The sequence below is a fragment of the Lissotriton vulgaris genome, chromosome 5 (assembly GCF_964263255.1).
Source record: "Lissotriton vulgaris chromosome 5, aLisVul1.2, whole genome shotgun sequence".
Classification (NCBI taxonomy): Eukaryota; Metazoa; Chordata; class Amphibia; order Caudata; family Salamandridae; genus Lissotriton; species Lissotriton vulgaris.
This window is the reverse complement of record NC_141693.1, coordinates 1,448,014,424-1,448,039,249: the sequence shown is the minus strand read 5'-3', so window position 1 is coordinate 1,448,039,249 and position 24,826 is coordinate 1,448,014,424.

The following is a 24,826-nucleotide window of genomic DNA, read 5'->3' as shown; positions in this document are numbered from 1 at the left end:
GCAGGTCATAGTGTGTGTTTTCCTCTTGTTGATAACTAGTTTTCTATCCTTAATAAAGGAAGAAAAACTGTCAATCAAACGCTGTAGTCCCAAGGGGGTTCTAGAAAGTAGAACGGCGTCATCGGCGTATAATAACACCGGTACGGGGACGCCTTTGATCTGGGGGGCATCTGCATTAATCTTTTTCAGAATGGCATTGATTCCATTAATAAATAGTATAAAAAGGAGGGGCTGCCAATACATAGCCCTGCCTAATCTCTCTTTTAACTCTAAATTTTGGAGTGCATTCGCCTTTAGTACCGGAGCGCACACATGTTTGTAGGTTCCCATACAACCTGGCGAGAAAGAAGATTATGCCCTCAGGAGCTCCTAACTGTAACAAGGTTGGCCATAAGATAGAGTGGTCTAACATGTCAAAGGCACTGCTTAGGTCAGCAAAGCAGAGGTAAAGTGAACCAGGTTTTGCTTAAGTATATTTACCGACCAGTAAATCAAGATTGACGCACTGATCGAGTGTACCACTGCCCTTCCTAAAGCCATACTGGCTGTCATCCAGGATGCCCTCTCGCTCGACCCATTCCTCTAACCTGACAAGCATTACTCTACTCATGATCTTAACTGAGGAGTCAAGAAGAGAAATGGGGCGATAATTCTTCACATCAGACCTAATGCCCTTTTTATGAATCGGGACAATGATAGATTCTCCCCAGGTTTTGGGGGCCTCGGTACACACAGCTGCATTAAAGACATTAGCCAGGAGAGGTCCCCACATCTCAGGTACTGCCTTATATACATCAATCGGCACCCCGTCAGGGCCTTGGGCTTTGCCCCCCTTACTTGCACGTATGCCAAGTTCAACCTCACCAGCTGTTATATCCAACGGTAAAATAATCCACCTGCTAGGGTTGATATTTACACTTTCATTAGTATCAAAAATGTTAGAAAAGTGAGCAACCCACCCTTCACTCGGGACATTGGAGGTCAACTCTGGTATCTTTTTGTCTTTAAGGAAAGGAGAATTGACCGTGGCCCAAAACAGAGTATTATTGGATAATTCCGCTGCTTGATTAAGGGAGTCCCAGGCCTGCTGCTGTAACTCACTCTTCCTCTGTTTCAGTGCAAGCTTATAATCCACTCTTAGTTTGATAATGGAAGTGGTGTCCCTGGGCTTTTTAGCAAGCGCATGCTTGAGTTTAGGTAATGAGGTAGTGCATAAGTGATTGAACCAACCTGGTCCGTTTCTACGCTCTCTGCTATTATGTTTAGTGAACCTGGCATCGATAGAATTATTAATACCAAGGAAAGAGATTAAAACCTTCTCATAATCAGCGCTATTTTCAAGGATGAAGATAATATCTACCAAGCTATCCTTCACTATAGAACTGATTAAGTCGTGGGCCTTTTCCCCTGCCCATCTGAATCTAACTCCGTTGGGTCTATGTGGCTCAACATTGGTGATTGTAATTCCTACTTTAACCGAGCTACCATCCCAAAAGATAGTATCCAAGATGATATAATTATGATCACTTAATGAGGTTACTTCGATTCTGGGGGGGAGCACAACACGAAATAATATTGGAAGAAACAATCACATGGTCGATAACAGAGCTAGAATGCCGTTTTTTAAAAGTCGGAATGGTTTGGCCATTTACATCTTTCAAGTGGTTCAAAATTTCTAGGTCATAACAGCCCATACATTTATGTAGTGCTAACCCACAGCTGTTATATCCAAAATGCACATCATCCTACCATTATTTGTGACCCCACAGACCTTTTGTGTTGACAATTCACATAATGAGATATTAAAATCACCTACCCAAATAAAATCAAAGGTAACATTCCCTTCTAAACATAAATTTTCAATCGCACTAGCCAGGTCGGTTACTACTGTCACCCTAGTATTATCAAAGATGTTATTATAGTAATTTTACAGTAGGATATTACGACCTTTGTCCTCAAGAAGCCAAATAATCTGTACATGATCTCCCACAGTTATATACTTTTTTATTACTATTGGGTGAAGAATAGATACTAATATCAGTAGACCACCTTTCGCTCTCCCTGGTCCAGTACACTGCGCTGGCAAGTTATAAGAAACAAATCCCTCATAACTGACATCTTCCCTGCACCACGTTTCTTGGAAACAGAGAGTATAGAATATTCCCCTTAGATTTTAATCCTGCAACGTTCCAAATGACGATTGTAATCCCTTTACCCCTTATTCCTGTGCCATCTGACATCAAAAGATCATTAATGTCATCTCCCTCATTTTGGTTTCCAAGTCTCCGGGCCCCACACTCGGTGGTCAGACTTAAATCGGCCACCACATTTAACTGTGCTATGATATTATCAACTGTCTTGTATAACTGAACACTTCGGGTCTCACAGAGTTTGGACTGACCGTCCTGGGCAAGTCAGTAATTTGCATCCAAGGAGTTTAGAGCATGGAATCGATTCTGAATCGGGATATCAAAATGTGGCCTATGAGTAGGTGGATGGAGCCTGGTACTATTATTGTCATATGGGACTTTGTTAAGGTGGCTATAGAAAAAGCCAAGTGAGCGCACACACACGCTGTTATCAAGGCTCGGTAGAGAAGCTGCTCTAAGCAAAACAGTGGTGGCATGTTGTGGGTGCTTAAAATTAACAATAACGCAGTCGCCCCTGCAATTCTTCTTAGAGTTCCCTATCCAATTGACTCTTCTAGTAGTCAACACCTGATCACAGTAAGCAGTTGGAAACCCACATTTTCTATGTAGCCAAGAAACAGTTTTATTTTTCAGCGATTCATGAGATTCCTGCTGGCTCTGGCTCATATGGGTTTCGGTGTGTTGTACATTAGTTAAAACTACCACATATGGTGAACAATCATGATGGCAGGAGCAGTGCTTAATTTGAGCCGGGGGTGCCCGCTAGTAAATAAAGACGAATATTTAAATGGGTCCCAATCGGACCTTAGATTGATGTTCTTAACTCTAATGGCTAACAACATCGATCAGTTTATATTAAATGTTAAGGTTTCTCTTGTCAGTGATTTAGTTACTGATTTTGTTGTTGTTGCAGTTTTATATAGCGCAGACTCTACCCAAAGGCATTTCAGCACATTACATGAGCACCAATTACATTACACAAGAACACATTCATTTCTGGTTTAGGACTTGTGCCTTGTATTTCCCCACTATTCACAGGAAGGGACGATTGCACGCGCTGTTTAGTTAAGTTGTCTCCTGTCATCTGTGTGCGGCACCATCGGACATTTCTATCTTTTTAGCCGACAGACACATTTCGGGGGACCTTGGGGGGGGGGGGCGGGGGTGGAAAGTGCGAGGACAATGAGGAAGCGGAGCAGCGGCTGCTGCAGGCAGTTGTGATCTGCTGGAAATACCGGGTGTGGGAGGGGCTCGCTCAGTGTGAGGCGATATTCCACCAGATAAAGGTGAAGCCCGGCAGCATTTCACACCAGGACGGCAACCCAAGGGCTCACAATCCAGAGTGGTTCATCCTAGAACAAAGGGGGCACGCCTACTCCCCAGGATAATGTGTGACCTGGTGCACTAAGCCCTCGGATGCCCCCAGCCTCCCTCAAATCACATGAATATTTATATTACTAATTAACGGTTTGCGGATCTCCTCAGATTTCCTAAAGTGATTCTTTTGCCATCTCAAATAGCTGTCTACAGGCTCAGCATCTCAGAGTATTACCAGACCGTCCCGTTCTTCAGCCTTCACCAACACCCTATGCTGAGACGTGCAGACACAAACCACAACAAGCGTTGGTTTGTAATGCAATAGGTCTCACATTTGTGAGAGTTTGAGCTGTTGGCATTGTAAATGAAAATGCCTTTTATTTACGTGTTGGTTTTTAAAACATAAATAAAAGGCATTGCCATTTACAATGGCAATAGCTTAAATTCTCACAAATGCGAGACCTATTGCATTGCAAATGCTTGTTTGAAGATTGGTATTAGGATCTTCAAAACAGCCATGAACAACAGAGGTGCAAAGGATGCACCTGCATATAATGGAGGCTCTATACTCATCCAGGACACAAACATTTTATGATACTGTCTGGCAACTCAGCAGCCCTGGTCATTATTGGTAGCTTTGGTGACATTTTCAAGCAGACTGGTGAAATGGAAGATAACTGGAGGTCTATGCACCCTTCATTCATGCTTTGGCATTGTTCTGAGCCAGTAACAAAGGCAACGGACTGAACACAATACAGGTAATCAACTTCATCACTGACATAGTGGTGACTGTAAGATGTGGTGAAACTTCATGCCCTAAACACTATAATTAATTCTGGGTATTTTAAGGGAACTGGAGGGCATGGATATAATCTCGACTGAAATCATTCAAAGGCCGCAATAGCGTGTGGCCCAAAAGGCTGGTGGTAGTTTCTAGGTAGAAGTTAAATCTTCTAAAACATTACAGAGGCGAACGCCCCGGAGGTTGTTAGGGGATGTCTAATTGAACTCATGCTAAAGTTGAATATTACCCAGATGATGTCTTCATCACTATGCGGCATGGACCTTTCCTTGAAGAGCATGCATAGGCCTGAACGAATATGGGTTTCATGTAAGCACCTTAAAACCTGAGTGGCTTGTGAGCAGTGAAAATACATGAGCAAAGCATGGCCTAGCGTACAAGGGCATTCTGTACACCCTGTGTAAGACAAGGCAGAATTCGCCTGTTAACCTCCTGTTAAAACGGTTGACATCCTTGTGGCAGTAACAGTCATGCAAGTCTTTTTTAAGTTGTTTATTTCCCTACCACGGCTTAAAATAAGCCTTTCTTAAACATTCATTGGCAAAATTAATAGGTCTGTTTTTCGTACGTGGAAGTGTTTGCCAATATCTGGGCCGCTTTGTGCCATGAAAGAATATACTGTGATGAAGCAACGTTTTAGGCAACTACACTAACACCTGAACAACTGGCTGAACGATGGCAAGAATTTCTTGCACTGTAAATATGTAATCTATAATTGTCCAAGCCTAATCGCTGTTAAAATGTAATCCTGATTGAATTTGCAATTTGTATATATATTTATCTCTGACCACTAGTATATGTAGTAGACCTTTGCACTTACTACCATTCCTATGTGATTTTAGAGTTTATATGTTTTTTATCTCTTCCTTGAGTGACTTTACAAGTTGTACATTTGCAATTTTTTCCCTCCTTTCGCTCCACTTGTACATTTGCAATCCATTTCCTGTTTATATCTCTTATGTAATTCATGTAATCCAAAGTCCTTATGTAACACAACTGGTTCTTTTGTAAAGAACTCTGACACCTTCGGGCAATGTTGCCACTATATAAAATCGCAATAAATAAATGAAAAATAAATTAATAAAACTAAGGAAGTTGGTATTAGGGCTTGGTTGAACAGACTGCATTAGCAGAGTTAAGCCATACTCTAGAGTAAAAGTTAAAAAGGTTTAAGACAATTAAGTTTGTGTTGTAAGTGGTAAACTTAAATGGACTAAACAGTAAAATATTCCACAGTATATACTTTAAACAATGGGCATTTTCAGTGCAGCTTCAAAAAGCTTATGTTTAAGGCAAAGAGCTACAAATCTAGACAGCAAAGTAAAACAAGTGAATTTACAAGGGTGATTAGTGTTTAGCCTTATGCTGCCATAAAGACAAGCAGTAGGGGTTTTGTCATGGTTTTTCTAAAACTTTATAGTTTAAGACCCTATCCCGACTTCATCAATCTAAAAAAAACAAAAATTTGCTAAAGGTAAAAATGTTTTTGGTCTAAAAAAAGCAGACATTACTATGTATACTCCCTAGGACTGGAGGGAACTTTTTCGTGTGTGTATGTGCTCCTTATGAAAGGGCAGTGATAAGTCATAGTGAAGTCAGCCAATGTCTGAAATTGGCCTTTAACCCCTCCCATGCTCATGACGAGCTCGGCTCGTCATGAGCCACGGTGGCTGTGTGCTCATGACGAGCTGAGCTCGTCATAACGGTCAGAACACTCGCACTTGGGGCTAATTCCCCCGCTGTGCTGAACGTTCTGAAGAAACGGGTGTGGCTGTGAGCTCGTCATGAGCAAACAGCCACTGTGGCTGAAGACGAGCTGAGATCGTCATGAGCACCGGGCACTGTGCGCGGCCCCCGCCCCCCAGCACAGCGGGGGAATTAGCCCCACAGGCAAGGGGTTAATGCATGCTGGAGTGGGTGAAAGGAAATGTGAATGCACAACAACAGACTGATGGATGAAATCAGGCTGAAAGCCCTATAACTATGTATGGTATACACATAATTTTAGCAAAATCATAAGGACTTGGCTGCCACAGACATATAAAAGCCAATTGGTCTGGCGCTGGCTGCTAGCCTCTTGCCTTTGAGAACAAAGGCAGGAAAGAAAGAACAAAGGCAAGAACGAAAGAAAGCAATAAGGCAAGAAAAAAAGTAGGAAGTCAAGAAAAAAGAAAAATGGCAAGACAGAAAGAAAGAAGACAAGAAGGAAGGCAAGAAGGAAGGAAGGCAAGAAAGAAAGAACGAAGGCAGGAAAGAAAGAAAAAGCAGGAAAGACAGATGAAAAAAGGACAGGAAGAAAGAAAAAAGAAAGTAAGTAAGAAAGAAAGAAACACAGGGTTGCAAAGATAGATTGAGCACTCTGATTAGCTAATATTCACAGTTTGTGAGATTTGAAGTGAAGAGAGAAAAAAGGCCAGAAAGAATGAAGGAAAAATAGAAGGGAAGAAAGAAGAGAAAAACAAAAGGAAGGAAAAAAGGAAAGAAAGAAAGAGAAGGAAAAAAGGAAAGAAGATAGGAAAGAAAGAAAGAACGCAGGAAAGACAGGTGGCAGGAAAGAAAAAGAAAAAAGAAAGAATGAAAGAGAGAAGATAAGAGGAAGAAGGCAATAAAGAAGAAAAGAAGGAAGGCAGGTAGGACGAAAGAAACAACAACAGAAAGACAGGGTTGCAAAGATAGATAGAGCACACTGACTAGCTTATATTCAGAGTTCATGTGAGCTGATGTCAAATAGCAGCTTTCAGATAATCAAGGCCACTCCAAAGGAATTTACAGCAGTATTAGCAGCAGATGACGTGATAAAGCAGGAATGTGCCCTATGTGCCCTGCTATCACATTAGGCTCTAAATACAAAGACAACATTGAAGTAATTCCAAACTAAAAACATAAACACCAGCACTGAAGGGAACTACCTTGTGTGCTGATGTGCTCCTTCTGGAAGGGCTCAATTCTGTCACTCAAAGTGATTTTAACCAGATGCTTAAGTAGTCTGACCCATTGCCCCATTCTGTATGCTGTAGTGGGTGAAAGAGAAATGTGAATGACGCAACACACCAATGGTTGAAGAGAGGTGCCTGATAGGCCTGTTTAGTAAGTATGTTATACATATCATTTTAGTAAAATGAAAAAGTCTTGGATAATGCCAGGCCTAAGAAGCCATAAACCAACAATTAACATGTTATCATATCAATAAAGTAAATATATCACAGAACACACAGTGACTCCGAATAACAAGCTATGTCCTGTTGCTTCTGCAGTCTAACAAAATAAGTAATTATGAACATAAGATCCCTCAGACTACTAAAGCTGTCTTCGACGAGACCTAAAATTATAGCAACATCAAGCCTTTTTTTATGGTTGACTGCCCACTCAAGACATTGAGGGGTGGGTGCAGTAAGGACAGTGTGCACACGCTCAGATAAGAAAAGAGAATGGGAGCTGTGCTTCCCTCCGGTGGTGCCTGGTTTCTGTTGACGCAGGGTCCTCTCAGACCCTTCCTGCTTAGCACAAACAGACCTTTCCTGGTTCCCCCGCATCCCCAGACTAAATTTACCTTTTTAACTTCCTTTTGTGTTCGAAATTATTCAAGCAAAAAAACACTGCCTTCCACTTATCCAACTTTTGTTTTGCTATGTAGAAACATTTCCTGATGTTGGAAAAACAGTATGATTTAGATCTGTCGTTTTATTTTTTTTCTCTGATTTATTTGACTCTTCCTGTCTTTGAATTGCTATACCTAAATTAGGCATTTCTCCAGAACGAGAGCAATTGTCGGTGTCAAAAACCCACCTGCATTTATTTTGGATATAACAATCATTAGTTCTAAGTTCCAGCCTTTTGGCACTTATTCAGCATGTGAAAATAGGCCCATAATACGATTATTTAAAATCACCAGTTTGTATTATAGGCTAACGGACCTGGCCAATCAACGATGGAATACCAGCATCGAAAAACTCAAGGAAGAAGGTAACCTTTTTCAATCGCCGTGGGAATCTAAATAGGATGTGCACCGACACATCTGTATAACAGTACCCTCTCCTCATGCAAACACGGTGAGGGAGCAACAAGGAAATCATCTTTTACCAGAGACACATGCAAACATACCATGACACCTTAGATGTAAGCCCTGTTAGGGAGCTGGGTATGTTCACTTACCAGGGGCGTCCCGGGGACTCATCCGTCACCAGCCTCATTGGAATTATATGCCTCGCAATGTTTCCTCAGATCTGTTTCATTTCTTAGGTAGACCTTGGCTGCTAAAAGCAGCTGAAATAAATCTGTGAGTGAAAATGAGGAGTTACTAGGGAATTGGACCTGGATTGCCGATTCCCCTGGCAATTGCTCATTTCTAAATCGACTCCCAGAGTCCCACTAATAATGGTCCGGATTTTCCCTACACACGACTTTATCACGACATACGACTCAGTATCTCCGAAGATAGGGAAAACCCGGGTAACTCGTAATGAGGACTCACATGTCCAGTCAGAGCTATATCATCTTAAAACAGTAAAACATTTTTTATTTAATAAGGAATATATGGTAGATTACATCATTAACACAGAAATAAGAACGCTCTAGCAGTTTCTGATTGTTAAAATGCACCCACAATCACCACAAATATAGCAACTGTGTGGAAAGGCGGTTATGTGCCAATGCATCTAGTGGTGCAAAGGTTTAGGCATCTTTGGCTACTCTAGAGAAATATTGACTGTATGGTGTATTGCTATGAGCTATTTAGAGTTAGTAGCCATAGGGCGGGTATGTTAGAAAAAAAAGCTTCAGTGTTTCAAGTTTGCAATGATACCTCTGTTCCCTGCCCTAGTTTCCTCAGTGACAAATCAGTGGATGTATATTCTGGTGGCTAAGACTCCACACGCGTTCGACCTGTGCTTTTACCAGGGAGCGGGCGAGGGGCTATACAAGCACACATACACACTCACTCATACTCATACATTCACACGTGCACGCACACACATCCATTCACAACACTCACTCCCAAATATTCATGCACGAACACACGCACTAAACATTAAAAATAAATTCAGACTAGATTTATCTATGCAGCTCTGCCTCAGAAGTCCTATGAATGCTAGGACTGCTGCCTTCCCTCATTGGCTCTCCTTAGGGCAGCCAATGAGAGCAGTCCCTCACATTACAGAGTGGGATGGGGTCAGTGAGACAGCTGACGCCACCCCACTCTGTGATGAGGTGTTAGTGATTGACACTATACCCTGGGCACTTCAGGGCTTAGAACTGAAGCGCCCAGGAACGAAGCAATCAGTGACGCTTCCCTCGTCATGAGGGGAGGGCCTCTAGGTGCTTTGTCAGGCTGATGCTGTCACGTCCACAGGAGCTGTGACTTCTTCAGCACGGCAAAGTTCAACTCAGGCAGCCAGGGGTCTCTGCATTAAGCGCATGCAGGGCCGGCTTTTGTGGCACCCTGTGTGACAATGTATGTTGGCGCCCCCCAATGACCACCTGAGTTACGGATTTCCTCACTACCATCATTTGACAATGCCCCCCAAGTCACTGTAACCACTCTCTCTTAGATTCATTAGTTTAATAGCGCCACCATTTTAAGATATCAGAACACTTTACATCACACATGCATTGCACAGAGACAATCATCGCTGTGCAAATCAGTATATAGGAAAGGTTACGTAAGGCAGAGACCTACAAGGAGTAGGAGTCACATGTCATCCTTACTGGTAGGCAGTATAGTTTAAGAGGTCTTGGACTGGAAAATCACAAATTCAGAATTTAGAATGTAACACCATTGTTAGGGGGTTTCTCCCCAAATGAATCCCTTTTGCAAAATTAGTAAAACGAAAGACTGGGCAAATAATATATAGCTCTAATATTTCCATTGCAATTTACATGCAGCAGGCACATTAACCCTCTGGACTATGATGTTTCAAATTTTTTACTAGACAACGCTCGTCTTTCTCCAGGAAGAACATTAATCACCTTAATTGTTATTTTTATTGACGTCTGTGTAATATTCTGTGTATTTTATGCTCTTGATATTGCATTCCTACCTATGTGTGTTCCTTGTGTTCTGTTACTATGGTTCTTCAGAATGCTGTTGTGTTCACAGAGTGCATTCCATGTTGGGAGCACTCTGGCTTTGACCACGACATGACTACAACTTTGCCTCCCGTGGATTTCTACATAATTTTACTGTCGACGATGCGTGCTCAACATATGTGATCTCCTTGGGACCCGCAAAGCTGTCTGCCATCAAGAATACAGAGAGAGCCTCATCTCCTTTTCTGTCCCTGTGCCGGTTTTGAGCATCAAAGTACTACCCATTCGACATTTTCAACACCAGATTGCTGAAGAAGACAGAAGACAGAAGACAGAAGACAGTCGAATCTCAACTTTATTCTAACTCTGTCTGAACCTGAGCTTCGCCAAAAACTGTGAGACCTTCTATGTCTGTGTGTTTGACTTTTTATATTCCTGCCTGTGAAAGGTGACGTCTTTGGGTGTATTCCGATTTTATTTCGAAGCTCTTATTCCGCTTTGAAATATTGTTTCTTTGACATTTGAGGCCTCTCCTTTCACCTCGACCGTTAACTGTTTATTTTGAACAACAACACTGAGAGCCTGCTCGAGCCTTACCTCTCGTGCTCCGGCTTCCCTGTTCCGTCATTCTTCTTTCCTGAGCAGCGTCATAACAGCGTGCCACATCACTACGTCTGGTGCATCATCACGCATAACGTTGTTATTACCTCCCTTCCTATTTGACGTGTCTGCGCACTCTGGATTGGTCACTTTCTGTTTTCTTTTGTGACGTTCTCATTACGCTCACATCTCCTAGCAACCGGTCACCACAAATGCGCACAGCTCACGCTGCGTATCGTGTATCGCTGATGCGCACAGCTTATCTACCGGTTCTTCTTACTACTGCTAATGCGCACAGCTCACGCTGCGTATCGCTGATGCGCACAGCTCACCCCAGTTAAAGACGTGTTTGTGTGGATCCATTGCTGATGCGCACAGCTCACCCCAATTAAAGGCGTGTTTGTTGTGGATTCATCGCTGATGCGTACAGCTCCTCTCTTCTTACACCAGGACTACAAGTGTGACATTCTGAATCTTCAACAAGTGTGATTCTTTGTTTTTCTTAAACCTTTCTTTAAGTACAATTGTTATTTATTCACTGCTCTTGAGAGTTATTTCTATTATTCAGTTACTACAAGTGTATACAGTACTTAAGTCTCTTAGTTACATCTTCTTGCTGTATTTTCACATATTGTTATTTATTTATCCTTTTATTATTCTGCTTTTTCAGTTATGTCTACCCTACAATCTGTCAATCCTCCTCCAGCCTTTTTAGAAACTCCTGGTGAACCTCCAATTAGATGGGAAGTTTGGCATGATGCCTTTGAGAATTACTTAGGAACCATTGGTGCATCTAGATTTCGCCCTGAAAGGAAAAAATGTCTTCTTTTACACTCTCTGGGTTTTGAAGGCAGGTCTGTCTTCAAACATCTCCCAGAGTTACCTGTTATCGAGGGTGCTGTATCTGATGATTACATTGATACTGTCCAGAAATTTAAGATTCGTTTTGACAAACAACCCAACTTAATGGTTCGCAGACACACTTTCTTTAAGAGGAAACAAACTGATTCTGAAGATATTGATACTTATATCTCTATCTTGCGGAGATTAGCATCTGATTGTAAATTTGAAAACTTCAATGACCAGCTTATCAGGGATCAATTTGTTTGTCATTGTAAGGATAAGAATATCAGACAAAAGTTATTAGCTATGAGCGATCCTTCCTTAGACTACACTATTAAGTTAGCTAAGAGTGTAGAAACGTCTATGGTTTCTCTTAAAGAACTTGAAGACAAAGTTATTGAACCTATAAATGCTTTAAGTTTGAATTTGTCTTCCAGACTCGTTAAAAGGAAATCTATCTCCAATTTTGCTAAAGGAAAGGCTTTGAATAAGTCAGAGTCTTCGTCCTTTTCTCAAATGTGCATTAGGTGTGGTAATCCCTCACATCAAAAGGGTTCTTCTTGTCCTGCTTCTAGTGTAGTTTGCAATTACTGTAAAAAGGTAGGACACTTTGCAAAAGTTTGCTTAAAATTGAAAAACAAGAAAAATTTCAACAAACCTGTAGTTGGTGTTGTTGACTCTGATTCTTCCTCAGAATCTGAAATAACTATTGGAGTCGTTACTGATTTCTCAGAAGAACCCATCATTGAAGGTGATCCCGATTCCTGTGTCGACCCTATCATTGATATTGCTGTCGGTAACAAGATTTTGAAACTTCTTGTGGATTCTGGTGCTAAAATTACCATGATTGATAAAGAACTGTTTGACAATACTTGGAATAATTCACAACCTCTTCTTCCTACAGACCGTGCTCCTGTGTCATACAAAGGAAGGAAAATTAGTCTTCTTGGTTTTTTTGAAGACATTTTGTGTTTTCAGGGGAGGAAGATTAGAGGGAAAATTTATGTCGCTATCAAAGGGCTCAATATTTTGGGCTGGTTTCATCAAGGTCTCTTCGGTATGACACTTAAGCCTGGTGCTAAGGAACAAGTTTTTATTGCTACCTGCTCTGACTATTTACAAATGTTTAAATGCAAATTTCCTTCTGTTTTTAGTTCAAAATTGGGTAAGATAAAAGGATTCAAGCACAAGATTATTGTTAAAGAGGGTTCAACGCCTGTTAAACATAAACTTCGGGGTGTTCCCTTCAGCGTCAGAGACGATTTGAAAAAAGAACTTGAAATGCTGTGTGAGAATGGTGTGATAGAACCTGCAGAGTCCTCTCTTTGGCTTTCGCCTTTAGTCGTAGCTCGTAAAAGGGATGGCAAACTTAGGGTCTGTGTTGACCTTCGCTTTGTCAACAAAGTTATTTGGGTTGATTCTCACCCTCTTCCCCTTATTAATGACCTGTTTGCTGCTACTAAAGGTGCTAAGTTTTTCACCAAACTAGATTTAGCCAGTGCTTACCACCAGGTTGAGCTGCATCCTGAGTCCCGTCATCTGACTGCTTTCATCTCTCCTTTGGGCACCTTTCAGTATCGACGCATGCCTTTCGGTTTAGCCTCGGCTGCGTCGGTTTTTCAGCGGGTGATGAGCAATATCTTGGAAGGTGTTAAGGGAGTGACAGTTTTTCAAGATGATGTGTTGATTTTTGGCAAGGATGTTCCCTCTCACGATTCTGTCCTTGATAATGTTTTAAGTTTGTTCCAAGATCATGGTGTTGTTTTGAAATTAGAAAAGTGTAAGTTTTTGTGTACCAAAGTTGAGTATCTTGGTCATATTTTGACACAGGATGGTATAAAACCTAGACCTGGGCTCTTAGACGCGATTTCTAAGGCTCCCATTCCGTCTGACAAAACTGGTGTGAAGTCCCTTCTTGGTATTTGTGAATACTACGCCAGGTTCATTCCTCATTACGCGACCATTGTACGTCCCATTAGTAACCTCTTGAAAAAGGGCGTTAAGTTTGTTTGGTGTGAGGAATGTGTTAAGGCTTTTGAAAAAGTCAAACTATCTTTGACATCTGATTCTGTCCTTAAGCCATTTGACCCTGCTTTGTCGTGTTGTTTGACTGTTGATGCAAGTCGTGTTGGCCTTGGTGCCACTTTAACGCAAAATGAGTGTGGGATTGAAAGAACTATCAGTTTTGCTTCCAGGGTTTTGAGATCTGCTGAAATTCAATACTCTGTGATAGAAAAGGAGCTCTTAGCTTGTACCTGGGCTATTGAGAAGTTCAGACCATTCATTTGGGGTTGGCATTTCCTGCTTCAAACCAATCACAAACCTTTGGTTAACATTTTGGGTGGTGGTGTTACCAAGTGTTGCACACCTAGGATTTTGAGAATGGTGACTAGGCTCTTACAATATAGTTTTGATGTTTTGTATATTGCTGGTGGAAAAAACGTGAGGGCAGATTTTTTGTCCCGGTTTCCACCTCCTGTTTGTGATGATGATGTTGATATCTCCTTTTCCAATCTTATTGAAGAAGACTGTGATGATTGTTTGGTTGCTTGTGTAGACATTCCTGAATTACAGGTTTGCTCTGAAGCAGAGTGGAGAAAGGTTTTTGAAGAAGACAGTGTTCTTCAGGATGTGGGCAATTTTGTCAAGGTGGGTTGGCCGCGTGAGAAGGTTTTGTCCGCTTCCCTTCAACCCTTTTCTAAGGTGGGACATGAAATCTCTATTGAAGATGGGATTCTACTGCGTAATGACAAAATTATTCCTCCTTTTGCATTTAGGAAAGATATCATTGTGAAAGCCCATGAGGGTCATTTGGGTTGTTCTCTCACCAAGCGCAGAATTCGTGATGTCTTCTGGTGGCCTGCTATGGATTCGGATATCGATCTTTTTGTTGCGGACTGTTGTATCTGTAAATCTTCAGATAAGAGTCTCAAAACCTGGGTTCCTCCTCTTATGCCAGTTGAGTGCCCTGATCGTCCCTGGGCTAAACTTGGCATCGATCTAATGGGACCCTATTCTATTTTGAGTGGATGTTCTAAATTCATTTTAGTCCTAGTTGACTATGCTTCTAAGTGGCCAGAATTTAAGTTGGTAAAAGATGCTGATACTAAGACTGTCATTGAGTTCTTGTGTGATGTTTGGAGTAGGGAAGGTTTTCCTGAAGTGTTGGTTTCCGACAATGGGAAGCAATTTGTGAGTCATGAGTTTGATGATTTTCTATCCAAATCAGGAGTTAAGCATGTCAAGAGTTCCCTTTATCATCCTCAAGGGAATGGCCATTGTTGAGAGGATGAACAGAGTTGTGGGAGATTGTGTAAAGTGGGCTAGGAGTAGTAATGTTGAGGTCAGTAAAGCTTTGAAGAGCATGATTTGGTTTTATAGGACTACTCCTCATTCCTCCACTAAGGTTTCTCCCTTTGAGTTAATGAGAGGTCGCAAGCCTAACACGTCGTTTTGTCCTGGATGGATGTCTAAGTGGATGAAGTCTACATCTGACGTCTCGAGTCTCATGTCCATTGTAAAGAGTAATGTTTTGCTTGCACAGTCCAAGCAAAAAGAAAATTTTGATGTAAGGAAAGGTACGAAAGAGAGTGTTTTGGAGGTTGGGGACTGTGTGAGAATTAGGAAGTCTGTACATGTACACAAAGGAGAAAGCAAGTTTGGTCCTCCTGTGAAAGTTGTTAAGATTGTAGGTAATGCTGTACAAGTTGAGGGAGGTTTCTGGTGGAATTTAAACAGAGTTGCTAAGGTCATCGGTAACTCTTCTGTTGTCTCTAAAGGAACTTCTACCTCGTCTCCCTCTGAAAAATCCTCCTCTAATCCTTTTCCCACCAAAACCTTTTCCTCTGAATTTGGTGTTAGGAAGAGTGCTCGCACTGTGAATAGACCTTTGAGGTTCAGAGAATAATTTTGTTTCTGTTTATTTTTCTTTTGTTTTTTTAAAAGTATTTTATTCTTTTAAGAAAGGGAGGTGATGTAATATTCTGTGTATTTTATGCTCTTGATATTGCATTCCTACCTATGTGTGTTCCTTGTGTTCTGTTACTATGGTTCTTCAGAATGCTGTTGTGTTCACTGAGTGCATTCCATGTTGGGAGCACTCTGGCTTTGACCACGGCATGACTAGATGGTTGTTCCTTAACTGCTAACTCAATAAACAACCTTTGTTCTACAACTTTGCCTCCCGTGGATTTCTACAGTCTGGAATCTGCTAAGTCACTGTACGCGGCATCAGGTGCTTTTGAAAGATGAACATGGCGCCCTCACCCCAAGTCAGAGCCCGGTGCGGTGGCACCGATCGCACCGCCCTAGACGCATGTCTAGTTCCTGGCTGCTTGACCTGTAAATAAAGAGTGTGTGTCAGACAGACCTTTGCTCAGCCTGACAGACACATTCTTTGTAGTGGGCAAAAGGTGAGGGGGTGTGGCCTCAGCACATTAGTATGGGCCACGGTTCATAAAGTTACACAAAAAACTCACAGCATAAAAAGAACAGGGGTCCCAAAAGGATATTAGTAATTCTTACAGCATGTCAAGAGCTAATACCTAAAGCTATCAATCAATGAATCAATCAAATGGATTTATATATCGTGGCTAATCACTCAAGAGGGTATCCAGGCACTTGAGGTTCATGATGGTTCAGATGACTCAGTAGAATGGCCAGGTCCGGAGCGCTCTCTGGAATTCCAGTAGAGAGTTGGAAGTCCGTAGCTGCAGAGGGAGGGTGTTCCAGGTTTTTGCTTCGAGGTAGGAGGAGCATCCTCCGCTGTCACTTAGGTAGATGCAGGAGGTGTAGGTGAGTGAGAGGGAGGCGGAGCATAGTTATCTGGTTGGGTGGTGGAAATCCAGGCGATGGTTGATGTAGGCTGGTCCTTTGTTGTGCAAGGCTTTGTAGGCATGGATCATCAACTTGAATTGGATAGGATTGTACATGTCCAGTTAACGGGCCACATGGAATATGAGTGTCATGGCTCTAGAGTACTTACTGCAAGCAGCCCTGTTGTGACCAATTTAAGTTGCTACTAGCCTCTCAATAATCAATGTCTTTTAAGCAGGACTGCTTGAAACCTGCCCAGTATCCTTGGGACCAACACTGATCTCTCAGAGATACAAAACCTTCGAAACTGATAAGCATGTTTGGTTGTAGTGTGGATTTGTAGTTGGTGAGGGAGTCATGTGACCTGAGGCATCCAAAGATCACCATTTGGGAATTGGTGTAGAGTTAGGATCCAACCAATACTTTTATATGCTATATATCTAGAACAGTAACTGATAAGGAAATATGCTCGGGGACCCATTGTGGGTAATGCATGCCGTACAAATACATGCCACCCACCTCAGCTTAAAGGACAATAGACGTAGAGTTAGTTGCAGTGAATTCCAGAGTTATCCTGCACAGAAGGAAAATGTCCTCCCACCCCATCTTGCTTTGTTTATTCTTGGGATAGTTACAATTCGAGCTCAGCTGGATCTACTATGCCTACTGGGAGTGTACCAAAAGAGCAGTTTCTGAAAGTATACTAGACCAGTCCGATGAAGTGCTATATGGACCAGGCAGGGTGCTTTGAAAATTATATTCTTACTGACTGGGAGCTAGTGCAAACCATGCAATGATTGGATATGGATGAAAACGTGGGAATTTTTAGGAGCATTCTTGCTGTTGCATTCTGTAGAGATTGACATTTGTTCACCAGATGCTTATGAGTGCCCAAATACAGAGCATTACAGTAGTCCATATTAGAGAAGATAGGTGCCATCATCATAGTCTTTTGCAGTTCCAGGGAAATGAACAGAAAAATCTTATGCACCCTGAGCACAAAAAAGCCTGATTCATTTGATGTGAGAAGCATACTTTGGTATCAAAGTTGACACCCAGGTTTCTTGCTTTTTGAGCCGGCAAGGGTAGGCAGCCTAAATCCGAGGGCCACCATGATGAGTTCCAGAAGGTGGTTTCATTTCCAAAAAGCAGGACTTTGTTTTTTTCAGAATTTAACTTCAGACAATTTCTTTGTATCCAGTTTGCAATTTGAGACACGCAGCTACAGAAATGTTTTGCCTCTTCTTTAACGTTCGATGATATGGACACCACAATTTGTGTGACTTCGGCGTAGGAGACTACTGCGAGTCCATGACTGCAAATGAGATTAATCAAGGGGGTAATATAGATATTAAAAAGCGTGGGGCTGAGCGAGGACCCCTGAGGAACCCCACAAGGGAGGGAGAAGGTAGAGGAACTGGAATCTCCCTTCTCCAAAAGCTAAGGCCAATCACTTGGGAACGAGCTCAGCAGAGCCTGTGCAGAGTTACTAAAACTCAGCAAGTGGAGTCTGTTTATGTGGAGTGAATGGTGAACAGTGTCAAAAGCTGCAGATAGATCTAATAAAATCAATGCTGATTTGTTGCCATTGTCGATCACCATTTCCAATTCCTCAGAGGCTGCTATCAGAGCAAATTTGGTACAGTGGTGTGCTCTGAAGCCGTACTGTGAGGAGCAGAGAAGCTGGTTGGCAACTAGAAATGATAATATCTCCTTATTAATTGCCTTCTCTACTATCTGGGATGGAAAGGGAAGGTGAGATATAGGCCTATAGCTTTTTACATCTTTTGGGTCAAGAGAGGCTTTTTCATCAGAGACAGAATGGAGGCTTTTTTCCATATGGTCGACAACTGCCCTGTGGTCAGTATCGTATTTAGTAATTTCATAAGTGGACCAGCAACTAGCTGGAGATCAGATTAAAGACCTGGGGGGTCTGAGGGAGCCCCAGGTTGATGGAATTACTAAGGCTAATCACTTTTTCCTTAGTGAAAATGGCAAACTTGTTACATTCTTGGGTCCCTATGGAATAGTTGTGAATCCAGTTCCTCTGCAAGGGTTGGAGCACCTCCTATACCCAAGGTGTTCTGGGTAAGATTGAAATCTTGAAATATAGAATTAACTTTGGTCTGAAAAAAATCTGCCAGTTTATTGCAGAAGGACTGGTCAAGGTTAAAAGTACTGCTGGTGCTCCAGTTTGACAAAGACTTAACCGTTTTGAATAGCTCCCTTGGCTTTTTTTTTTCTTCTCTACTTTCACCATTGGCTTTCTCCACGCAAACGGGACAAACCTGCGGTGGACTGGAAAGTCAAGGGGTCCAGTGGGGTAAGTTTCTCTTCTGGATAAAATATGTGGTACACCCCATATCAGCATAAAAGTTTGAACATAATAGTTAAAAGCAAGGAGCTGTAAAGAACTCCGCACACGCTGGGTATGAAGTAAAGTGGTTATATTTTTGACTAAGCTCATCTTTTCAGTGAAATATTTAGACTTAGCTGCTTTAATTAGTTCCTTGTATTTCACAAGTAATTTTTTATACTTAATCTTTTCTTCCGGGCAATATTAATTTCTCCACCTGCGCTCTTGGAGCCTACAGTTCAGTTGGGAGGCTTTTAGTTCTTGAGAGTACCATGGGGCTGATGAGTTTTTCCTATGACACTTTATTAGTTTTTCTGGTACCAGTCTAAGGACTGCTGATTCTAACCAGTGAGTATAGTTTATTGATATTTTTCTCACATTGTTTTCTGAGACTGGGTTAGAGTTGGAAAGAATATCCTTTAGTTCGTCAACATCAAGCTTTTTCCAGGGCTGAAACCTGAGGGTTCTAAGTGCATTGGTACAAGGGCCTTTATTGGGGGGGACCTCAAGTGAAAGAAAAATGGCCATGTGGTCCGACCACACTATAGGCGGACCTTGTCCATGCTTAGTTCCTGATTATTTATAAATACTCCATCCAAAGTGTGGGTTGCTTGATGAGTGGTTCCCTCTATTAACTGCTGAAGGTCAAAGCTCTTAATATTATCCACCAAATGCTCTATATTGGAGTTGTTTGTCAGCCCTAGGTTAAAGTTCAAATCGCCCAGAATCATGAATCTAGAATAATTTAGACATGTATTTGTATTTGAGCTTATATAGCGCACAGCTACCCACAGTGGGTTTCCCAGCGCTTGCTTAGGGAACCCGTCCTGGTATTCCCTTGTGAGATAACCCCAGCAGGGTATCCACAAGGTGAAAGCCAGGCATCCCGCCACGAGGGGCCGTTGTGGAGATTAAGCAAGCTATTGCCCAGAGTCGCAGAGTGTGAACCCATGAGTCGAGAAGGCACCGGAGCGAGAATTATCGAGTCCGTGGAATTTTTAGCCCAAGACCCGCCGAGGCAGGGAATTGAACCCTGGTCCAGGGCCGATCTCAGCTTCCGGGTCTGCCGCCTCTAACCCCTGAGCCACACTTCTCCACATGATCTTTCGAATAAAGTTGCCCCTGTGGCCTGGTGGTCGGTAGATCAGTAATCCATGAAAAGTGTAGGTGTTGTTTGGTTTCATACTTAAATGAAATATTTCACCTTCCTGATGAGGGATGGGCTTAAAGTTTGCTCTGATCGAATTGCTATAAACAATCGCAATTCCCCTGCTTTTTTTGTCTACTCGGACCAGACTTTCATTATTGTAGCCCATTGGAATGGCAATTTTGAGGATTGAGGAGCTATCTGCTCAGGTCTCTGTAAGAAATATGATGTCTGGTTTATTCTGGTTCACAAAACCAGCAAATTCATATTTGTTTTTGATAAGGAAGCTTGTGTTAAGTACTTCACAGGAAACTGCCCTCCCCAGATTTTGCCCTTCAATTGTCCCTGCAGGGATTGTCGGAAAAGGAACTTGCTCTTGTTGGATGTGGAAGTCTTTGTTAAAAACAAATTTACATGCTTGACGTGTATAACATTCTGAATTGGTGCTTCAATTATGATTATGGCAGAGATTGGGCTTGCCAGCATTACGTAGTACTAGGAGAGCTTCTCTAGTATACTTTATAGATGGGGCAGTGGGTCTGGCGCCGTCCAGATGCAGACGGGCTTGCCATTGCGGCACGTCCCCTGCGGGCCTTCATCGGTTTTTATCCCCAGAGGCACGGTAGACTAGATCAATCACCTCTATGATGGTGGCAAGCAGAGAGCGGAAGTGAGATGCTCACCATTGGCTTTCTCCACACAAGCGGGACAAACCTGCGGTGGACTGGAAAGTCAAGGGATCCAGTGAGGTAAGTTTCTCTTCTGGATAAAATATGTGGTACACCCCAAATCAGCATAAAAGTTTGAACATAATAGTGAAAAACAAGGAGCTGTAAAGAACTCCGCACACCCTGGGTATGAAGTAAATTGGTTCTTTATTTATATTCGCCAACTAAGGCTCCAGGAAGGGCTGGAGCAAAACACGTCAATGCAGTTCAGAGATCAGCTGTCAACTGTCAACGGACAGTTGTCAGCTGATGACCTCTCTGCTGGTAAGGTGTCCGGGCTGGGACAGCACGAAGGCATAACACTTATGGTGTCCACGCAGAGACACAACTACAGAGGTCATAACACATCCTCCCTCTTAGGAGAAGAACGGAAGAGGAGGAGGAGGGGGAAAGGGAGAGGGAGTGTAGGGAAGTGCACCAGGGGAGGTGCAATCTACTCACAAATGAAGTCTCTGAATTTTATTGGTGGGGCTAACAGCCTACCAGCCCTGCTTCTGCCTACAGGTTCAGCATTTTCCTGCGCAGGTGGGGTGGGCAACATATGTCTGACTCTTCCTGTTACAGCCTGAATGGATGGTGCGTCCAAGTGCCCAGAGGTGGGCTGCGTGACGTGGCTGTCCATTGATGTTTGCGCCGTGGGGAACTCATAGTTTGACTCATAGTCAGATGCACAAGGTTGTGCAGTGTCTCTCTTATGTTCTTGAAAGGCGCTCCTTGCAAACTCATTGGACGTGGTGGTTTCGGTGTTCTTCAAGGGGTGTCTGTAGGCAGAGAGGCTGGAGAAGTGCCACACTCTACCGTCACTCAAGAGTGCGGAATTGCAGAACACTTCACGCACATATAGAGGAGGTGTGTATTTGTCCTGACCCTTTCCAATATGGCCACTTCTTTTTACCTTGACGATGTCTCCTGCCTTGAGCTCTACAGGTTTACACCTGTGTCTTTGGTCATATATTTCTTTGCCTCTGGACTGAGCTTGCCTTAGCCTTTCTTTAACTTGCTGAGTTGACCAGTATACCCTCTTTGCAGCTATAATCCAACCCACATTGTCCTTTAATAGAGGAGTTCTTCCCTGCATCAGTTCAAAAGGGCTGTGTCCTGTTGTCTCACACAGTGTGATTCTGTAGGCCCACACTGTCTTGAGTGTCTCTTGTTTCCAGTTTAGGTTGTTGCTGTTTGCTAGTTGGATTATTCATTTTACAACCCTGTTGAAGCTTTCAACGGCTCCGTATCAGGCGGGGTTATAAACGGATGTCATTTTATGTTCAATTTTTTTTTTAGAATGTAATTTTTGAAAATATCAGACATAAATTGAGCTCCATTATCACTTACGGCTTGGAATGGGTTGCAGAGGTGGTCTGAACGTCACTTGTGCTTTGTCTGAGTCCATGCAGAGAGCGCACTCCCTGACAGTTCTCTACATTTAAGCTTATGCCTGGCCACCAGTACATGTTTTTAACTCTTCCTTTTGTCTTCACAATGCCTAAATGCCCTTCGTGACATAGCTTGAGTAGTCTGCTTCTTATATCATGGGGTGGTACAAATCTTCCATTTCTGAGAAGGAACCCGTCTTCATGTGACAATTCATTTCTCACCTCCCAGTAGGGTTTGAGTTGTTCTGATTGCTTGTTTTTGCAGATCCATCACCTCGAAAAAATGCCAAGACCTTGCCACATATTTTGTGGAAAAGATCGACACCATTATAGCAAATATAAATCCCTCGGTGGGGGTGGATAGGGAAGTTCTTCCCTTAGATAGCCCTCCAGGAAATCGGCTAGATGCCTGGCCATGTATTTCTGGGGACACCTTAAAATCTCTGGCCACCTCTATTAAATCAGGTTCTCCGTGTGATCCCCTTCCTATTAATATCATGTGCCAATTGGATGATGGTGCTCTAGGAACTATTGCCGAGACACTTAATGCTTCCATCCGTTTGGCAACTGTTCCGGCGTCCTGGAAGCACGCTATGGTCAGCCCTCTGCTGAAAAAGCCATCTGCTGATCCAGAGGTCCTTGCAAACTATCGGCCGATATCTTTGCTACCTGCCTTCTCGAAAATTTTGGAGAAGCATATCCATGGGGCACTATCATCGCACGCGGAGAGTAACAACCTGCTCCATTTCTCCCAATCGGGCTTTAGGGCAGGTCATTCAACTGAATCCGCCCTCCTGGGAGTTACGGAGAAAATCAGGGCACTATTAGACGACGGGCAAACGGTGGCTCTCGTCCTGCTTGATTTGAGCGCGGCCTTCGACACCATCTCGCATAACAGACTGCTTGCCAGGCTGAGCGTGGTTGGTGTCGGAGGGACCGCATTGGGCTGGATCAGATCCTATCTGAGCGACCGGACTTTCCAGATCTCGTCCTCACACGCACAGTCGGACATTTTTCGGTCACCTCATGGCGTGCCCCAGGGCTCAATTTTAAGCCCACTATTCTTTAACCTTTACCTCCGCCCCCTCGCTGATCTAGCAGAGCGAGTAGGTCTGGAACTCATGACCTACGCGGATGACTCACAGATTATTTTTTCCCTTACTAATTCAGAGTCTTCATCCCCTTCAGTCCTGAAACTTGGTCTCCAGGAGGTCTTCAGCTGGATGTCAACTAACCAGCTGAAGCTTAATGGGGAGAAGACAGAGATTCTTCTCCTGGGGAAAAATCGTGAGCTGTGGCAAGATAGACATTGGCCGCCATCTATGGGTGTTTTCCCTAGTCCGGCTACCCAGGTTAGAAATCTTGGGGTGTGTATCGACGATTCTCTGTCCATGAAGCAGCAGGCCAACAAAGTGGGTGGCACTTGTTTTACCATCATTAAATGGCTGCGGAAGATTATCTGGATGCTTCCTGTGGATACCCAGAAGACCGTAGTCAACGCGCTAATAACATCTAGGCTTGACTACGGTAACATTCTCTATCTGGGCTCCAATTTAGCCGTAGTCAGACGACTACAATTGGTCCAGAACTCCGCAGCCAGGCTGTTATGTAAGATCCCTAGGACAGCAAGGATTTCGAAGCACCTTAGAGATCTACACTGGTTGAAAGTTGAAAACCGGGTCCGGTTTAAGGCCTTGACCATTATGTTCAAGATCAGGGCAGGAACCGCACCACGGTACCTGCAGAATTTGGTCAGGCCCCATGTTCCTGTACGGAATCTTCGTTCCTTAAATGGAGCAACTTTCGTGGTTCCCAGATTCAAACTGGCCCGAATGGGAGGTAAATCTTTCTCCCACCTGGGACCAGCTCTTTGGAACTCTCTCCCTTTAGCTTTGCGCGAAGAGGAAAATTTTGCCAGTTTCAAGAAAAAAGTCAAAACCTGGCTGTTTAATAAATAATTGTGTTTACCAAAGGTTGTTGATCTGTGACAGTATTTTGCCTTTCAGTATCTTTTTCTCGTAGCCATGGCGCCGGGAAACCCTTTGTGGGTATCTGCGCGCACTATAAGTGTAAGAAATAATAATAATAATAATAATAATAATAATCCCTGGGTCATCATGTGTATCACTTGACTGATGGTACTGTCCTTGTCCTGTTCCATGAACCATTCCCCTTTGGAAATCCCGCTGGATTGTTCAAGTACCTTGGCAACGGTAACCTCATCCAATTCAGAAATCTCTTCGTTGCTTGCCTTACCTACTAGCATTCTACTTAAGAAGTCTGTTACCACGTTTTTCTATTCCAGGTACATATTGGATGTCATACAGGTAGTCAAATAAACGTACAGACAGCCTGGCTAGCCTTGAGGAGGCTGTGTACAAACCCTTAGTGGTGAAAACTTTGGTTAACCCCTTCGATGCTCATGACTGACCGGTTCTGTCATGAGCGTCGGTTGGCATGTGCTCATGACGGAACCGTTCTGTCATGAGCCCGTTGGCTCATTAGAACGTTCAGCACAGCGCAGGAATCTGCGCCGCACTGATATGGTTAAGGGTTTGTGATCAGTGCACAATGTGACTCTTGTGCCCCTAACAAAGTGCCTGAAATGTTCTAAGGCCCACACATATGCCAGCGCTTCGGGCTCTATTACTGAAAAGTTCTCCTCTGCAGG